Raw genomic sequence first — 12,035 nt, forward strand, 5'->3', positions numbered from 1 at the left:
GTGTTACTTGGCTTGTACTGTTGATGAAGATGATTCGCACTCATAACTCCTGATAGTTCTACTCGTCACACTCCGTTCAATCTATCGTAAGCAAGCAATGTAACCACACATAAGCAATCAAGCAAAAGAATCGAAGAAAAGATCTCGGAAAACTTCGAAAACAAGCAATTTGCTCTTGCAAACAGAAAACAATTTTCAACAGTATTAAAATTATGTGGATTAGTTCTTAACAGAAAGTTTAGATCAAGAGCTTTATATTGCAAAAAGAATCAACTAAATCGGAGTTATAAAACTCAAGTTATGATCAAACGAAATTCAAATTCAAATATGTTTGAAACCAAATTTTAAACTTTCAAAAATATGTTCAAGTTGATTATCTGAACAAAGGAGATCATAACGAAGATTTTGGCGTTGGTTCATCTAATTTCGACAAATGAGCAAAAAGTTGTGAGGGTTTAAAGATCAGGGGCTAAACTGTGAATAAACTAATTGCATCTGAGTCCCTGGCCAAAAATAAACAGAAAAACCTATCGAACGAACGTCCGCTACAGAAACTAATCTAGTGATTCTGTTCGTTAAAGATCCTAAACGAACGAACGTTCACTAAATAGATCTAACTAAAAAGAAAAACCGAACGGTTTTAAAGGAAAAACCGAACCAAAATAAACCAAAAGAAACCGGCGGTTTTGTACTGGTTCGGTCGTCAGCGGCGACGGCGGCTTCCGGCGTCGGTGGCGGCGGCTCGGGGCGGTGGGTGGAGCGGCGGCGGTGGCAGGTGGCTACGCGGGCGGCGCGAGGCGGCGGCGGCTGCGGCAGTAGGCAGTGGCGGCAGTCGAGGCGAGGGCGACGACGGCGACTGTGCGGCGGCGGCGCGAGATGCGGCACGGTGAGGAGGAGAGAGGGGCTGCCGGGGCGACGCTTATAAAGGGGGTCTGGGGAGGCACGTCTTGGCGGAGGGGCAAGCCAAGGGGAACCTCCCTCGCTCACGGCGGCGGCGGCGGCCGTGCGGGAGCCGGACTCGGAGTGGGCGAGGCGGTAGCAGCGCTGCTGGGCCGGCTGGGCTTTGGCCCGGTCGGTTCGAAGAATTTTTTTTAACTCAGACAAAAAAAAGGAAAATAAAAAATTATATATAGCATATTATATATTAAAATTTTCAGAAAAAGATTTTCTACAACATGAACATTTTTCTAGCATCAAATAAAATCCACAAAAAATTAAATAAAGCAAAGAGTGCTACTGGCTCAAGTAAAAACAAAAAAAAATATTTTAAAATACCAAAATAATTTCAAATTTACTTCTCTACATTTTTCTACTGTAGGGAATCATTTTACCCTATTTTCCATATATTTTATTTTTGTAGACAAATAATTTGAATAAAAACCAAATAACTCCAAATTGAAAATAATTTCAAAAGGACTTTAAATTTGATCCTTTTAACTTCCAACTCATATTTCGTATGTTTTGAAGAAGTCATTTTATCTTCTCTCATGAAAATCATTGAGTTGCTTAAAGTTTCTGAATTTGTAATAGTTCCAAATGGAATTCAAATCTTTTCAAAACCCTTTTCATTTATTTAAATGGAAGAAGTCATATCATCTTCACTCCAGGGTTTTATGATGAAATGAATTTGAATTCATGGAGATCATAAATGCAATGTGAAAGTTTGGGAAAGTCCTTTTATACCCTCTCATTTAACTTTCAAAAAGTTTCAAATATCAGTCAATTTCACACAAGCAACCCTACCACAATCAAACAAACAACCAAAACTATTTATTTAATATAACATTCCAAAGAATTTTGGGATGTTACAACCGTGATATGAGAGGAATGAAGAAGACATAAGAGCTCAAGATTAGGGATGCCCAAGGCATCCCAAATTAATATTTCAAGAAGTCTCAAGCATCTAAGCTTGGGGATGCCCCGGTAGGCATCCCACCTTTGTTCATCAACAATTATCGGTTAGTCTCGGTTGAGCCTAAGTTTTTGCTTCTTCACTTGATGTATGCTATTCTTGGAATGTCATTTTATTTTGTTTTGCTTGCTGTTTTAATAAAATACTTAGATCTGAGGGTTTTTAAATAAGATAGAGTCCTCAATTAGCTACCCCTTTACTTGACTACTCGCTTGATCTTCACTTATATCTTTTTGGAGTAGTTTGTCATTTACTCTTGTGCTTCACTTATATCCTATGAGTAAATTATTGAATGAATTGAATATCATGAAGTTGAAATTATATGTTCATATCATGCCTAGTAGTAGCTTCACATTGGGTTTAGAAAGTGAAATCTATTGAAGCTTGACAATCACAAGATTGGTCATACAAGCAATTCATGAATGATTAGTATAAGGAACAGAACTTTCACATACAAATATATTATCTTGAAGATCTTCTATGATTGTGAATACCCATTAATTATTTTCAAACTTGAGCAAATTAGTTGAAGTTGGACAAGGAAGACAATGTAATGAGTTATGTTTGGGTATATTTGCATATAAGTTATATTGTTATGGATTCTCCAACATGTGGTGTTTGCTTTGGATAGTTTGCTAGCCAAGAATTCGTACTAAGTAGAGATACTAGTGCATCCAAAAACCCTTAAACCCAGTTTCTTGACATGAATCTCCACCATACCTACCTATGGATTGAATAATACCCTACAAGTAAGTTGTCATTGGTGCAAAAATGCAATAAAATTGCTTCTAAATGTGTTTGATCATTTAGTGTAAGAGAAAATTGAGTGTTGTACGTACTTGTGATGGCAAAGTAATAAAATTGATAGACTGCATAATAAAGGTCACTATCATGAGGGGCAATATAATGTCACGTTCTTTTGCATTAAGGGATTGTGCATACAAAACCAAAAAGCGCATGGCAACCTCTGCTTCCCTCTACGAAGGGCCTATCTTTTACTTTTCATTATTTACTTTTATGCAAGAGTCAATAGTATGCATTCTCATTTCAACCTCAGTTATTCTCTAGTTGGCAAGCATCATGTGGTGGGGAAAGATCTAGGCACCTATGACCAGTCAAATATATTTGATCATGAATTATTATTGTTGACAATTATCTCTATGATAATGAGTTGGGAGGCGAAACATTAAGCCCCTATCTTTCTCTGTGTTCGATGGATGCCATTTGTTCTAAGAATATTCTTTGAGTACTAGCAATCATAGAAGACTATATGATGATTGAGTATGTGGAGCTCTTACTTAGACTGTGTTGAGTAAGTTGAATTGCAATTGCTTGGTGACTGAGAACATAGGTTGTTAAGTTTCAAGAGAATTCATTATTTGAACCATAACATGTGAATTGGTTGCTACTTTAACATTCAAAGTTTTGTGAGAAGGAGTTGTTGTTATGATGCTAGGAAAAGTGATTGAAATTATCATTGATCAAACTTATGCACTATGCTAGCATTCACACTTCATAAATTATTTCTTTTTCATTTACCTACTCGAGGACGAGTAGGAATTAAACTTCGGAATGCTGATATATCTCCAACGTATCTATAATTTATGAAGTAACCATGCCATGTTTACAATAATTTTATATGGTTTTTGTCAGATTTCAGGTTCCGGCAAAACCCTTGAGGTTCGAACACTGGGGTGCGCATGAAGATCTCCCCCTACCTAATCACGCCCTCATCCTCGCCGCGATCTCAAAGCTTAGCGCGTCGATCCCGCAGAAAGAGAGACACAAGAGTTTATACTGGTTCGGGCCACCGATGTGGTGTAATACTCTACTCCAGTGTGGTGTGGCGGATTGCCTCTTGGGCTGAGGATGAATAGTTACAAGGGAAGAACAGCCTCCTGAGGAGAGGTGCTCTTGTGCTTGGCGGACTTGTGTGGTTGAGGGTGATCCGGATGATCCTCCGATCCGTCATTCTACTGTGGTGGCTAGTCCTATTTATAGAGGCCCTGGTCCTCTCCCCAAATATTGAGCGGGAAGGGATCCAAGAACGGCCAAATTCGAAGAGAGACAACTAGTACAAGTTATCCTGACTAAAGGTGGTGTTCGCCTGCCAAAGGCTCAGGTGGTGACACCGTCTTGGGCTCCACGGTGACCTTCGTCCTGTTGTCTTGCTGGTCTTGGTCTTGTTGCACCGATATGGAAACCTTTGCCTGACGCCTCGGGACTCCTCGCCTGCGCTTTCCCCTTTAGCACCAAAGAGGAAGCGAGGACACTGCGTGTGCTGGCACCCGCCTGGCTCCAGTCGTCATGGCTTGCATCACAGAAACCTCACGAGGTGTCCCTTGCCTTGATCCCTCCACCCCTCGCGAGCCAGCCTGGTGAGGCAGCCCCCGAGGAGGTCTTGTGTCGTCCGCCTCGCGAGGGTCTTGAGTGTTTGCTGGTGAAGATGTGTCATACAGGGCCGCTGGTGGAGCCACACCGTGGGCTGCAGGCAGGCAAGTCTGGGGACCCCCATTCCCAGGACGCCGACAGTAGCCCCCGGGCCCAAGGCTCGCTCGAACTTGGCTTCGAGGTGAAGCCAAAGGGCAAGTGCGGAGCGCCGCAAGCCCCAACAGCCTGCGGCCCTGCTTGACGCGTGGCGATTGATTGGACGTGGGCGTCTCCGCTTCCCCATGCTGCCTCGGCAACTGCCTGATTTGACAAGTCTCTGCTACATGCAGAGAGAAATCATCAATACCTGTGATCGTGGGGATCGCCGGTTGGCCTTCTCCCGCTATAAATGAGGAGGGGGCGGAGCCCCCATTGCTCATCTCTTCCTGCTCCATTCGCTTCTCCTTCCTCGCTTCATTGCTAGTAGCAACTCCCATGGCGCCTGTTCGGAGGTTCTCGGCAGCGGAGAAGGGAAAAACCCCCCGCGACGAGCCCGGGCCACTTCCGCCGAAGAAGCTGAGCCACCGCCGCGACATGGTCGTGCGTCCAGAGGTGTCGAGGCCTTGGTATGAGCGGCCTCCTCCCGGGTACCCGCTGCCTCTGTACGCCCAAGCTGAGGGCTCCGGAGGGAGAGGCGACGAGCACCGCCGCCCGCGCCGCGGTTGTGGCCGCCGAGCCGCGGTGACGCATGCCATCGCCCCAGGAGTCCATGCCGCGGACTCCTCGCGCGAGCTCGTGATGTGGGCGGCGATGCCTCCGCGCACCTGGATCCGCTTCCCGCAGTTCTTCTCCACCGAGATGCCGCCGAGGGGCCCCCTCGAGCTTTGGCTGCAACACGCCGACTGCGACACCCCGGCGACTGGGGCTGAGGTGGAAGCCGTCTACCCAGGAAAGATCTTCATGACCCGCGGCTGGGGCGAGGTTGCTCCGGTCTGCCGCGCGGAAGGTGCCCTCATCATCCACTTCAGGTGCGACGGTGCCTCAACGATGTTCTTCAAGGTCTTCGATGCGAAAGGCCGCCGCTTGGAGTGTTGCCTTGGAGGGGTTGTCGGGACGGCGCAGCGGCCAGCACCGAGCTTGCCGCTGGTGCAATAGCGGCGGCGCTTGGGAGTCCAGCGACTCTCCCGAGCCCTACGAGACTCTGGAGACGAGCGACGACAGCTACGTGCCCCCGAGCTCTCGCCGGGCCCGGAGCAAGGCCGCAGCTTCCGGCCGCCATCGTCGCTGATCTGGATGGGGTTGGTGCCGGCCTCCCATGGCCCACTATTGATGATGGCGTCGGCGGCGCTGGCGCGCGTAGATAGGGCTCCTAGGAACTCCCTTCTTTTGTTCCCTGCAAAGAATCGGAACGGACCCCGTGGGGGCATGTAAAGGATTCTGCAATGTCTTTTGTTCATATTACCCTTATTATGACAATTAGCGAGTGCATGCCTTGTTTCAGCTCGGTCTCCCCTTTCCAACCCCGTGGTAGCTTGGTGCTCTACGCCGACAGGTCCCGGTCCCCAGGCAGGCTGCAGCCGTCGCTGGTATGCCAGGTCGCGATGCCGTGGTCAAGGCCAGGAGGTGAGCGGCCCGAGGTCCAGTAAGAGCTCCTGAGGCGCGATGCTCAAGAGGTCCCCTTTAGCGCTCAAGCAACTACCGAGAGGCAGGAAAGGGTGGCGACGTTGCCATAACAAGGCTACCACAGGTGAGGATCCTATGCTGTAGCACTGGGTTAATCCAGGCACGAGACTTATCTTGGCATTCTGGAGTTGGTTCCTTGTGTTATGCCAGACTTGCGCGTCGACTACTGTTGAGTAGCTAGGTTAGGCCCGTGCGAGCCTCCCCCTCTCCTCCACGCTCTTCTGTGTGCTCTGCGTCCTCAAGTCCCGGCCCTCGAGCGAGCTCAGACGCCGTTGGTATGCCAGGTCGCGATGCCGTGGTCAAGGTCAGGGGTGAGGGCTGGAGAGACAGTAAGAGCTCCTGAGTCGCGATGCTCAGGAGCCCCCCTATTAACGCGCAAGCGAATCGCATGGGGGAGGAAGGAGCTCGTGGTGCCGCCTGCTGTCGTCCTCATGAGGTTCCTGCAGGTTAGTGCGAGGAGGGACACAGATTGCCACGATGATTGCCGATCTGCCGCAGGTCGCTCTGCAGGAAGATGAAGGCACTGAGAGCCAGGTGAGGTGACGTGCGCGGGGCGCGCCGCGAGCCAGAGCTCGACCGCTCAGATTTTTCGACGTTGCAGGGACGGACCTGAGCACAAGCGCCATGCCAGCGTGTGTAGCTCCCGTGGTGGGTGACAACCAAGCAGGTGATAACCATAGATAGATTATGCATGAAAAGTAGACTAGCTCAGGTAAATGCAAGAACGATACATGCCACTGGGTCGGACCCGAGCGTCCTGGGGATGGTGCAGCCCGAGGGGCACCCCCAGCGAAGTAAGCTAAAGACATAAAAGGATACATGTTGCAGGGACAGACCCACGTGGCCTGGGAATGATACAGCCCAGGGGGTGCTCCAGCTAAATAAACTTGGAAAATGTCACCTGATTCCGTTGTCGAAGGGATGTTGGGGCAGCTGAAGATGCGTGGCAAAGGGGTTGCTCCTCACGAGCCACCGGGGCCCTGAGCCTCGGGAGGCTCTGGGGGTCCGGGTGGTTCCTTGAGGACCGCCTTCATCTCCGTCAGGTGTGACGCCCCCGATTCGACCGTACACTAATCATACACGCAAATGTGTACGATCAAGATCAGGCACTCACGGGAAGATATCACAACACAACTCTAGACACAAATAGAAATAATACAAGCTTCATATTACAAGCCAGGGGCCTCGAGGGCTCGAATACAAGCTCGATACACAAGAGTCAGCGGCAGCAACAATATCTGATTACAGACATAAGTTAAACAAGGTTGCCTTAAGAAGGCAAACACAAAAGCAACAACGATCGAAGAGGCAAGGCCTCCTGCCTGGGACCTCCTAACTACTCCTGGTCTTCGGTGGCCTCCATGTAGTAGTATCCGTCGGCGGTGGAATCTGGCTCCAAGGATCCACCATCTGGTTGCAACAACCAGAAAGAAGAAAGAAGGGGGGAAAAGGGGGAGCAAAGCAACCGTGAGTACTCATCCAAAGTACTCGCAAGCATCAGATCTAAACTAAGTATGCCTTGGTATCAAATGAAGGGGCTGTATCTGTGGACTGAACTGCAGAATGCCAGAATAGAGGGGAAGGCCTAGCCTATCGAAGACTAGCATCTTCAAGCAGCTCCAAGCATCTTGCAGCATGTAGAAGAGTAAAGAATAGCAGTTTATATTTAACAAACATGTTGTAGCAATAAAGCCCAGATCCTTCCTCGACTCCCAGCGAGAAAGCAATCCCGGAGCCACATATCTTAAGTATCCATTTCTAGTTGTATTAGATCAAGATATAAGTCTGAACGTCCATTACCGTGGACACGGTATTCGAATATAGATCTTTCCTGCAGGGGTGCGCCACGTTTTCCAACACGCTTGATTACTCTGGCCGGACACACTTTTCTGCGTCAATGCCTGGCCTCGGAAGATCAACACGTCGTAGCCCTACCTAGGCTCAGCAGAGAGGTCCCCGCCGGTCTACATCCTAAGCACTCCGGGGTCTGGGCCCATCGCCCGTTGCACTCCGGGTCGTTACGTGCAGGGCGGGTTCAGGCTCCACCACTACAGGATGGTGCCGGCCCAGCCGTGCCGCAATGCTGAACTGGACGTCTGACAAAGCTTCGGCTGATACTGCGACGTCGAGGCCCATAACTATTCTCGCGTGGTGGTTGGTGCGTAAAGGCCAAAGGCCAATTCAGAACAAATACCCAAACCATAGTGTATTATTAGCTTGCGGAGACGAGCAAAGACTCACGATAATGTGACCCCGTCGCCCCGTCTCAAGGAAATACGACAAGGGCAAGCCCAGCCCACTCGAGGGCTGCCTGTCTTCCCGGCATTGCCTCGTAACCATCTTGCGGGTGCTCTCCGGGCCCGCCGACTTTCCCAAGGGTCTCAAGTAAAGTCAAGGTAACCGTGTGTCCAGACATCAAGGGGAAAACCCGAGGAATCACCCCCGGTGGATTCCACTCAATGTAATCATCAAGGTGAACGTAAGAGGGACCACCCTCGAGGTTCACACTTGAGGTGTTGAACGACAGAGCCGTATCGGGAATGGTGAAAGAGGAAATCACCCTCTATGACCACGACCAAATAGCTACACTACATAATTATCATCAGGAGTGCGTTATGAGGGATCACCCTCGGCACTCGATAGTAGCTCTGCAGAGTCGAGCAACAAAAGGGGCGTGATGTGATGTGAGGTGTCGGGCTCTGGTCATCGATCACGTTGATCGAGTCGTCGATGATGAAACAGGGGCAACAAGGAAAAGGTGGGGGTCACTGATGGATCTCTAACCAACCTATACTAAGCAGTTTAGGATAAGCAGGTAAGGTACAACAGCAGGTACAAAAGCAGGCTATGCATCAGAATAGGAGCAATCAATAACAGTAGCAAAATCTAATGCAAGCATGAGAGAATGGAATGGGCGATATCGGGATGATCAAAGGGGGGGCTTGCCTGGAAGCTCCGTTGAAAGAGAAGAAAGGTCGTCGTCGACGTAGTCGATCACCGGGGCCTCAGCAGCGGTCTCGGGGTCTACCGGAGAAAAGAGGGGGGAGAAACAGTAAATACATAGTAAGCAAGTGCATAAAAGGACAACAAACAGAGCTAGACGTGTTCTAACGCGGTGTCACACGATACCGGTGAAGGCGGAAAACATCCGGGAAAGTTTTCCCGAAGTCCGGCATATTTGGACAGATGAAACGGAGGGGAAAAGTTCAATATTCGCTATGCTAGGGGCATTTGACAGATGAACGGAGAGCGTATTTTGATTCGTCTCGTCGTTTTGAGCAACTTTCATGTATAAAACTTTTTCATCCGAGTTATAGATTAATTTCTATGATTTTCCGAAGTTTAAAACAATTTCTGAAATTATTATTATTTCGAAATTAAAGACTAAATGCTAGGTGCACCCAGCTCTGCGTACACAGAAGTGTACCAGAGGCTGATAGGTGGACCAGGGGTCCCAATTGACCAGTCAACGTTTGACCGGTCAGCAGGGGGTGGGCCCCTGTCATACACTGATTGGTTAACTAGTTAGTTAATTTGAATAAAAGAATAATTAGTTTAATTAAACAAGATTAATTAAGTTAATTTATTATTTATATATATCTCATTTTGTAAGGAAAAGGAGGCTGAGCCCCACATGTCTTAGGGTAGCAACTGACTTAAGTAGTACTCCCTCCGTAAACTAATATAAGAGCGTTTAGATAACTAAAGTAATGATCTAAACGCTTTTATATTAGTTTACGGAGGAAGTAATACTCATTAGGCTAATTAGTAACAAAATTAGCCCCGCCGGCCACCCACACACACAGAAAACACACAAGCCACACACACCACACAACACACTCAGCCATGGCCACGGCCATGGCCAATAGCAGCAGCAGCCAGCACTAAGCGCATTAGCAAGGGGGAGCAGTAGCAAGTGGCTACGGGCAGAAGCTAGCAGCAAGCAGCAACCAAGGAGCAGCAGCTAGCGGCAACAGCAAAAGCAGTAGGCACGGCAAGGAAGCACGCAGCAGGAGCGGGGGCGCGGGCACGCGCGCGGGCGCTCGCAGGGGAACGCGGCCAGGTTCGAGCGAGTGCGCGGGCTGCAGCAGGCATGAGACGGCAGGCACGGCGTACACATGCACAAGGGCACGGCTGCAGATGAGGCACGCGCAGGCAGCAGTAGCGGCACGCAGGAGGAGCAACTGCCCGTACGCGCACGCGGGGGGTTCGGGCACGACGGTGACGGCGGCCTACGGCGTCCAAATCGAAGGGGGAGGAAAAGGGATCCAAGGGAGGAGCTCACCACGAGCGCGACGGCGAGATCGGGGAGGTAGGGGACGGCTCGGAGCAGCGGCAAACGATGGCGGATGGCGACGATGTACACGGAGTGGACGACGTCGATGGCGAATGTACGGGACGTCCCAGCTTGAGCTGGTCCTTGGAACAGACGGATCCGGCCGCGGCGGACCTCCTGACGTGCTCCCGCACGCCGGAGACGACGGTGGCCGCGGCGACGGTGATGACGAGCACAATCGCCGCGCGAGGTTCCGACCTCGAATTCGAGCAGATGAGAAGGGGGCGATGGGGGATCAAGGGGGAAACGGATGAGGGGGAGCTAGGGTTGCAGTTGGGCATGTTTATAGGCCGAGGGGAACGACGTGGAGGCCATCGGCAACCGTGGATGCAGGCCACGCCCTCCTCTGCCTCCTGTAGCGTGAGGTAGGGGAAAAAGGCCTGCGCAGGCTGGGCCGTGTGCACTGCGGCTGCATACAGCCCAGCTGCACATTAGGTTTAGGCGTTTTCTCTTTTTATTTTCTGTTTTGTAATTTCTCCACTATTTTGCATTATTTTGATCTACCAAACGGATTTTTTAATATGATAATTGGCACATAAATACTAGGTTGTATAATTAGTTAGCCGACAAAGTTACTATTTATTTTGAAATGGTTAACTATTTATTTAAATTGAATTGGCTCAATTTAATGTTGCCGGTTCACTTTATAATTTCCTAGGGATTAATTGGTATGTCAAATAGTGTTGGTTTATTCATGATAAATAGTTATTGAATATTTGCAACCAAACAAACATTTTAGTTTTACTGATTGGAGAAATATTAATTTTGACTTCAGATTAAATTTGAAATGGCTTTGAATTTGTATCAAGTGGCAACTATCAAGGTAACCATGATGACATGGCAACCATTAATGAGGGATTACTATAGCTTAATTATTCGGGCGTTACATTAGGACTGCGTGATGCCTGGCCTCCTGAGCCGCCAGGACGCTCTGCAAGTTGCGCTGGAAGGCGACTGCCATGCTCGGTAGGCCGAATGGCATGCGAACATAGCTGTGAGGTGGGCCCTCGCAGCGTCTCACGCGCGAAGGCCAGAAGAGCTCCTGAGATGCGGCCCTGTTGAGCCCTGGAATGTTGACGCAGAAGCGCAGCCCCGCCATCCTCGCCTGGATGGTGAGCCGCGCCAGGTGGGCGGCGGTCGCCGCGCATGGCTCTTGCATCCTGCAGCTCCTGAGTGACCTTGGTGATGCACTCCTGTGCGCCGGGCGCTCCTTGCCCGGTATCCTCCTGAGGGAAACGTGCCGCAAAGCACGCCTCCATGCTCCAAAGCCTCAGGATCAGGGCCAATGTGGCGTTGGGTGCTATCTGCGACGAAGACGCCCCTCATCCCCACTCGAACGATTACGCCAGTCACCTCCTTTTCTTCACCGATCTGGTGACGCGCCTGGAGAATCGATCCAAGAGGGCTCGCGCGCTTGTTGAAGATAGGAGCCGCAGCCTGCTCAGGTGTGTGTTCTCCCGCGTCTTCAGCCACCTCCAGAACACCTACCCCAACTTCGATTTTGACGCCGCCATTGCCCCCATGCCCGGGGCCATCTGGGGCGACCTGGCACGCTGGGTAGAAGACAATGTGGATGCTCTAGTCAGGGCCTTCACCTCCGAGGACGACGCGGTGGTGGTTGCTGCGGATGAAGGTGACGTGGTCGATGATGGTGAGGGCGGCGCCGGCGATGGCGACGGTGACGCCATCGACGAAGACATCGATGCCAGCGACGCGTCTGAGGGCGACCCGGAG

At 49.9% G+C, this 12,035-nt stretch overlaps 1 long non-coding RNA gene across 1 annotated transcript; it reads right to left on the minus strand.

The window, feature by feature from the left end:
* Positions 1–7,086: 7,086 nt before the first annotated feature.
* On the minus strand, positions 7,087–10,583 carry LOC141041618 (uncharacterized). The gene is made up of 3 exons (XR_012202295.1): positions 10,251–10,583; positions 8,912–8,989; positions 7,087–7,375 (listed from the first exon to the last, which is right to left on the minus strand). It is a non-coding gene; the product is annotated as an uncharacterized lncRNA (long non-coding RNA).
* Positions 10,584–12,035: the final 1,452 nt, after the last annotated feature.

The sequence above is a fragment of the Aegilops tauschii genome, chromosome 2, assembly GCF_002575655.3.
Source record: "Aegilops tauschii subsp. strangulata cultivar AL8/78 chromosome 2, Aet v6.0, whole genome shotgun sequence".
Taxonomy (NCBI): domain Eukaryota; kingdom Viridiplantae; phylum Streptophyta; class Magnoliopsida; order Poales; family Poaceae; genus Aegilops; species Aegilops tauschii.